This window comes from Delphinapterus leucas, chromosome X (assembly GCF_059928025.1).
Source record: "Delphinapterus leucas isolate spDelLeu-1000000601 "Yukka" chromosome X, BTC_Dleu_Yukka2, whole genome shotgun sequence".
In the NCBI taxonomy this organism is placed as follows: Eukaryota; Metazoa; Chordata; class Mammalia; order Artiodactyla; family Monodontidae; genus Delphinapterus; species Delphinapterus leucas.
The window spans coordinates 90,670,859-90,677,281 of record NC_143150.1 but is presented as its reverse complement, the minus strand read 5'-3'; the positions used below and the strand labels follow the sequence as shown (position 1 = coordinate 90,677,281).

Below are 6,423 nucleotides of genomic sequence, written 5' to 3'. Positions count from 1 at the left end.
GTTGCTCAGATTTCTAGCTTTGGCCATTAGGAGCTCCTCTGGGTTGGCTTCTGTATCTTTTTGACACGCCCTGCCTTTTTTGAGTACGTTCTTACTTTTTGGCACCACAAGATGTTTCAGGTTCATCTTGTAGTTTCCCTGCTCCAGCCCTGGACTCAACCACTTCTCCAAGAAGCCCTAACTCCTTTTATTGGAGAATGGTATTGAGAAACAGGATCTGGGCACTAAATGTGCTCACTGACTAGTCAGAACACTCCAGTGTTACCTAGTATATTCTTAGAGCCCAATCAAGAGACAGAAATCACACAGGAGTTTGAAGAGAGCATGTTTAATATAAGTAATTAACTATAACAGGGAATTGGAGTAATGGGAGATTGGCTACTAAGAGGTAAAGAGCACTCCAAAGAATAGCAAATATAGGGAGTAGCCTTTATCCCTAGTGCTGAGATAAAGCACCTGAGAAAGAGGCCACTCCCCATCTCTCCACCCCGACTTAGAATTTGATCTAATTGGAAAGGGCACGACCAAGACCCATTGGATGGCAGAGAAGTTTGCTGAGCTCGTTGGCAGGGCTTGATGGAAGTCTGCCCTCTGGGATGACGGAGGAAGACGTTTATGGGATGTGCCACATGCTATGGCCGCTGGGTGCTGCTGTCCACCTAGGGATGCACTGCAGAAGCCATGGGTGCTGCAGGAACTTGGTGAGAGCAGCACACCAGAACTAGGAAGAGAAGTCTCTTCCTCCTCCAGTGTCTTTCTATGCCCTCTACTGATAACTGAAATACTTAGGCTAATTTCTTTCCTTTCCCATCCTCTTCAGTGCCGTTATACTATTCATTTTTAATATAGGTATGTTCATTTGTTAGCTTATATGTCATTTAGGGTTCACCCCACAGTGTAGTTAATTTTAATTTTTTTGGAGGATGTGAAACAGTATGGTTTCATGAGTCAAAGCTACACAAAAAGGTATATTCAGAGAAGCGTCACTTATCTCCTTGTCCCTACTATCCTGTCCCTTTCCCACCCATCCCCTGTGGGTAAGTGAGCTCTTTAGTTTCAAGTGTATCCTCCTGTATTTCTTTTGCAAGGACATGTATGTCTTCTTATATCCCCTTCTTTCTAGACACTCTTTAAAGCTTCACTTTCTTCATTTAACAATATGAAATCATTCCATATCCATTCATAGTCTTCCTTTTGTTGGAGATCTTTAAGGTGGATTTCTAGATGTAGGATTGCTGACTCAAGAGGTAAGAACAAATGTAGTTTAGTTAGATATTACCCAATTCCTCGCCAGAAGGATCGAACCAGTTTGTGTTCCCAACAGAAATATACTACAGTGCTTTTCTCCCCACAGCCTCACCAACATAATATATTGTCACACTTTTAATTTTTACCAGTCTGATAGATGAGACATGGCGTCTCGGTGTTATTTTAATGTGCATTTTGCTGATTGTAAGTAAGCTAGAACTTTAAAAATATATTTGGTGGCCATCGTACATCTCTTTCTCTTTTTGTGAATTACCTGTTCATGTCTTCCCATTTTTTAAATTTGTTTTTTATTAAAGTATAGTTGATTCACAATGTTGTGTTAATTTCTGCTGTACAGCAGTGATTCAGTTATACATATACATGCATTCTTTTTTAAATATTTTTTTCCATTGTTTATCCATTCCATATATAATAGCTTTCATATGCTAACCCCAACACCCTACTCCATCCCTCCCCCACCCTCCATCCCCCTTGGAAACCACAAGTCTGTTTTCTACGTCTGTGAGTCTGTTTCTGTTTCGTAGATGCATTCGTGTCATGTTTTAGATTTCATATATAAGTGATATCATGTGGTGTTTGTCTTTCTCTTTCTGACTTACTGCACTCAGTATGATAATCTCTAGTTGCATCCCTGTTGCTGAAAATGGCATTATCTCATTCTTTTTGATGGCTGAGTAGTATTCTATTGTATATATGTACCACATCTTCTTTATCCATTCATCTGTCAATGGACATTTAGGTTGCTCCCACATTTTTAAAATGAGGTTTTTAGGCCCATGTTTCTCAATTTTTAAGAGCTCTTTATATCAGGGATCAGCAAACTAGAACCCATAGGCCAAATCTGGCCCACCACCAGTTTTTATAAATAAAGTTTTATTGAAACACAGCCACACTCATTTGTTTACATATTGTCTATGCTGCTTTCACACTACCCCTGCAGAGTTGGTAGTGTAGATTGAGTCAATTCTTTTCATTCTTTTTTTTTAAAGAATTTACCAAGCGTAATAAATTAGAGGTGAAGTCACAACAAAAGAATTTATGGCGTCCAAAAAAATTCACAAGTAGAAGATTCCTTCTATCAACTTCTCAGAGTCCCATGAGCTCTCCCCTGGCCTCTGAAAGATGGGTTTTACCAAAATCTGGTTTACACTGAACTTTTCAGGTATATATGATCTGAAAAGAAAGAAGTATCTGATAAGAACCTGCCTGGTGCTCCTTCCTTGTTGCAGCCCTTCTTTGTGTAAGTGATCAGAATCAGGTCCAAGTGACACAGAACCAAGCATGACATATCACACCAAACACCATTTCCTGTCCAACCAATTCTCATCTCTCTCCAGTAATGAAGAGGTGGACGTTCTTCTTGGACTGCAGCATCTGTGCAGCCCGCTCCACCCCGACCACAGCAGCCAACCTCTGGGCATCGTACTTGGAGTAGAGGACGTGCAGGTCCAGGCAGCTTCCTCTCCTCTGGTGGTGGCTTGCAGCATGTTACAGACTTCACTGTAGCAGTGGGGATATGTTGGCAGTTCATAGAAAATCAGGTTCCTGATGCCTTTTATTGTGTATCTTTTGTAGAAATGGAAGCGCTCTGTGAGGAGCAGGAACTGCTGCTCTCCTTGAAGGAAGAAGTCTCTGGCCCTGGAGACACCAGACTTCTGGGCGTACTCGCAGATATGAGTGAAGTTCACTTCCTCCTTCTTGAAATAATTTTGGAGATGCACAAAGTCAAAATAGGAGGGGACATAGATAAGCGTGTGAGACATGACTGCATCACGATACTGAGGCAAAATCTTGTTGACGAAAAAGTTAAACCTGGCATCAATCACTGAAGCTAGGTTTTCAGCTTCCATCCTCTGGAAGACATGTGGGAGCTGCACCAGGACATGACTGATGCAGCCTGTCATCGGGACGTTCCTCACAGCCACCTGGCCTTGCACATTGACACAGTATTTGATGAACACAGAGTTGATCTGGGCATCCTGCAGGGCCCCAGACAGCAGCGTCTGACGATAGTACTTGGACCAATTATTGAGGCTCCACATGCGCACTCGAGAAAAGTCCACCCCATGTGAGTCCAAGGGCAGTAGGTCCATGTGGTTCATCAAATGCAAGACATGCTCCCAGTTCTGCATCAGGTAAATGTCAGCTTGATCAATGATGAGAAGCTCAATAGAAGACAGAAAGTCAAAATCTCTCTTCTTCTCTCCTCCACCACCAATGATGGTCCTCAAGCCCAGAGGGGAGGCAATGAGGATGTCTGACGAATAGAAGGGGGCATAAAGTCGGATGCTTCTCTGCAGTATTGCCACTCCAGTCGTGAAGTGGTCATCGATGTTGCCGACAAATACAGCTTCATAATCCTCAGGCCTCTTCAGGTTGGGTGGTCTCTCCTCGGGATCTGAGCCATACTCTCCATTAAACCTCTTTTTGTTGCTTACAATTATTTTCTTCTTGCTGTCGCCCTCAAGAAGACTGATGAAGAGCTGTACCACCCGCAAAGCAGCTTCCCGGAATGGCACCACTATCAGCACCTTGGGCCTCGTTAGCCCTTGGTCCCTGAAGTCATCATCATCACCCACCCCAGGTCTCTGGCTTCGGCGTCTGCTGTTGTTGGTAAGCACCTGGGCATTGGCTTTGAGGACGTGATTTATCACATGCAGGCAGTACACGTGGCGGATCTCTTCCCCATTCTTCAGGGCAGTCCTTTCTGGGTAGAACAGGTCCCGGTAAGAATTCATAATTAAGAAGAGCTCTTTCTGGAGGGGTGTGAAGGGGCTACTTGAATTTGGGGGACCAGAGAGGAACTGGCTGTTGGTCTTGATCCAGGTGGATTCCAGAGGCTTCTGGAGATGAAGTGACTTTAAGTCAATGTCCTTTGGGGGTTTAAAGGTTTCCGGTTTCCAACTGTCGAAACCTGGATGAAAAGACAAGCTGGCCCAGGATGGGCCATTTTAGCTGGTGGGTAGTTTTGGGATTTGTGGCAACAGCCTGGATTTCTTTTTCTTTCAGTTCTTTGTTTACATGTTGTGCAAATGGATCTTGTAATGCTTTCAGAGAACAGTTGCCTTCTCTTTCCTCTTCGAGAAAGTTGGTTTCTAGGCTGAAGAGTGACTCATGTTTTGCATCTGTAAACTCCTCTGGGGATTCCTCTGATGTGCCAGGTGGCCCGTGCCCATCTTTTCCCTTAGGGTCAGCAGGTAAGGCCGCATTCTTCTGCATGTCAGTAGACGCTGCTGCCGTCTCTTCCTCCACACTGATGTCACTATCGCCATCTTCAAGATTCATTTCTGTCTCATCTATAACACGGTCTTCTTCCTCTTCCTCCTCCTCATCTTCCTCGGAAACATCCTTTAATGTGGCAAGTAGTCTGTTGTAACCAGAAACTTGTTCTGGTTCACTCTCTGCTTCACTTTCAGAACTTGAAGTATCTAAACTCTCTGACAGTTGACAAGTCTGTGGTTTTGCTTCCTTTCTGGAAACCCTTGGAAGGTGGAAAACAGAAGTTCAATGTTTTGAAATAAAAGATTTGGTAAAGCTGTCTTCTCTTGTAACTTAGAAAGAAGATCAGTGGACGAAAGCAGTTCAGGAGCTTGTAGTTCTAAAGAAGTCGTGATCAAGTGGGGTTTATTCCAGAGACGCAAGGATAGTTCAACATCAGCCCGTGAGGCTTGTCTGCTCACCCGCCGGGGTGGGCGGGGCTGGGAGCTCAATTCTTTTCATTCTTGTTTCTTTATTCTGCTCTGTGGTAGTTATTTCCACTATTTTATCTTCCAGGTCACTTATCTGTTCTTCTGCCTCAGTTATTCTGCTATTGATTCCTTCTAGAGAATTTTGTATTTCATTTATTGTGTTGTTCATCATTGTTTCTTTGCGCTTTAATTCTTCTAGGTCCTTGTTAAACGTTTCTTGTATTTTCTCCATTCTATTTCCAAGATTTTGGATCATCTTTACTATCATTACTCTGAATTCTTTTTCAGGTAGACTGCCTATTTCCTCTTCATTTGTTAGGTCTGGTGGGTTTTTACCTTGCTCCTTCATCTGCTGTGTATATCTCTGTCTTCTCATTTTGCTTAACTTACTGTGTTTGCAGGCTGCAGGTTCGTAGTTCCCGTTGTTTTTGGTGTCTGCCCCCAGTGGCTAAGGTTGGTTCAGTGGGTTGTGCGGGCTTCCTGGTGGGGGGGACTGGTGCCTGTGTTCTTGTGGATGAGGCTGGATCTTGTCTTTCTGGTGGGCAGGACCGTGTCCGGTGGTGTTTTGGGGTGTCTGTGACCTTATTATGATTTTAGGCAGCCTCTCTGCTAATGGGTGGGGTTGTGTTCCTGCCTTGCTAGTTGTAGGGTGTCCAGCACTGTAGCTTGCTGGTTGTTGAATGGAGCTGGCTCTTAGCTTTGAGATGGAGATCTCCGGGAGAGCTTTCACCGTTTGATATTACGTGGAGCTGGGAGGTCTCTGGTGGTCCAATGTCCTGATCTTGGCTTTCCCACCTCAGAGGCACAGGCCTGACACTTGGCTGGAGCACCAAGATCCTGTCAGCCACACGGCTCAGAATTAAAGGGAGAAAGAAAAAGAAAGAAAGAGAGAGAGAGCGAGAGAGAGAGAGGGAGAGAGGGAGGGAGGCAGGGAAGGAGGGGGGGAGGGAGGAAGAAAGAGGGACAGAGAGAGAGAAAGAAGGAAAGAAAGAAAGAGAGAAGGGAAGGAAGGAGAAAAGAAAGAAAAAATAAAATAAAGTTATTAAAATAAAGAAATATTAAAAATTTTTAAAGAAAGAAAGAAGAGAGCAGCCAAACCAAGAAAACAAATCCACCAATGATATGAAGCCCTAAAAGCTATACTAAAAACAAAACCAAAAGCAAAAAATAACGGACAGACAGAACCCTAGGACAAATGGTAAAAGCAAAGCTATACAAACAAAATCACACAAAGGATACACATACACACTCACAAAAGGAGAAAAAGGAAAAAAATATATATATATATAAAAAGGAAGAGAGTAACGAAATCAATAAAGATATCTACCAATGATAATAAACTCTAAATACTAAACTAAGATAAACATAAAACCAGAAACAAATTAGATGCAGAAAGCAAACTCCAAGTCTACAGTTGTTCCCAAGGTCCACTACCTCAATTTTGGCATGATTTGTTGTCTATTCA

The 6,423-nt window shown here is 43.2% G+C and overlaps 1 pseudogene; it reads right to left on the bottom strand.

Annotated features, from left to right (window-relative positions):
• Positions 1 to 268: 268 nt before the first annotated feature.
• LOC149744334 (U3 small nucleolar RNA-associated protein 25 homolog pseudogene) lies at positions 269 to 4,764 on the bottom strand (annotated as a pseudogene).
• Between the last annotated feature and the right edge of the window lie 1,659 nt (positions 4,765 to 6,423).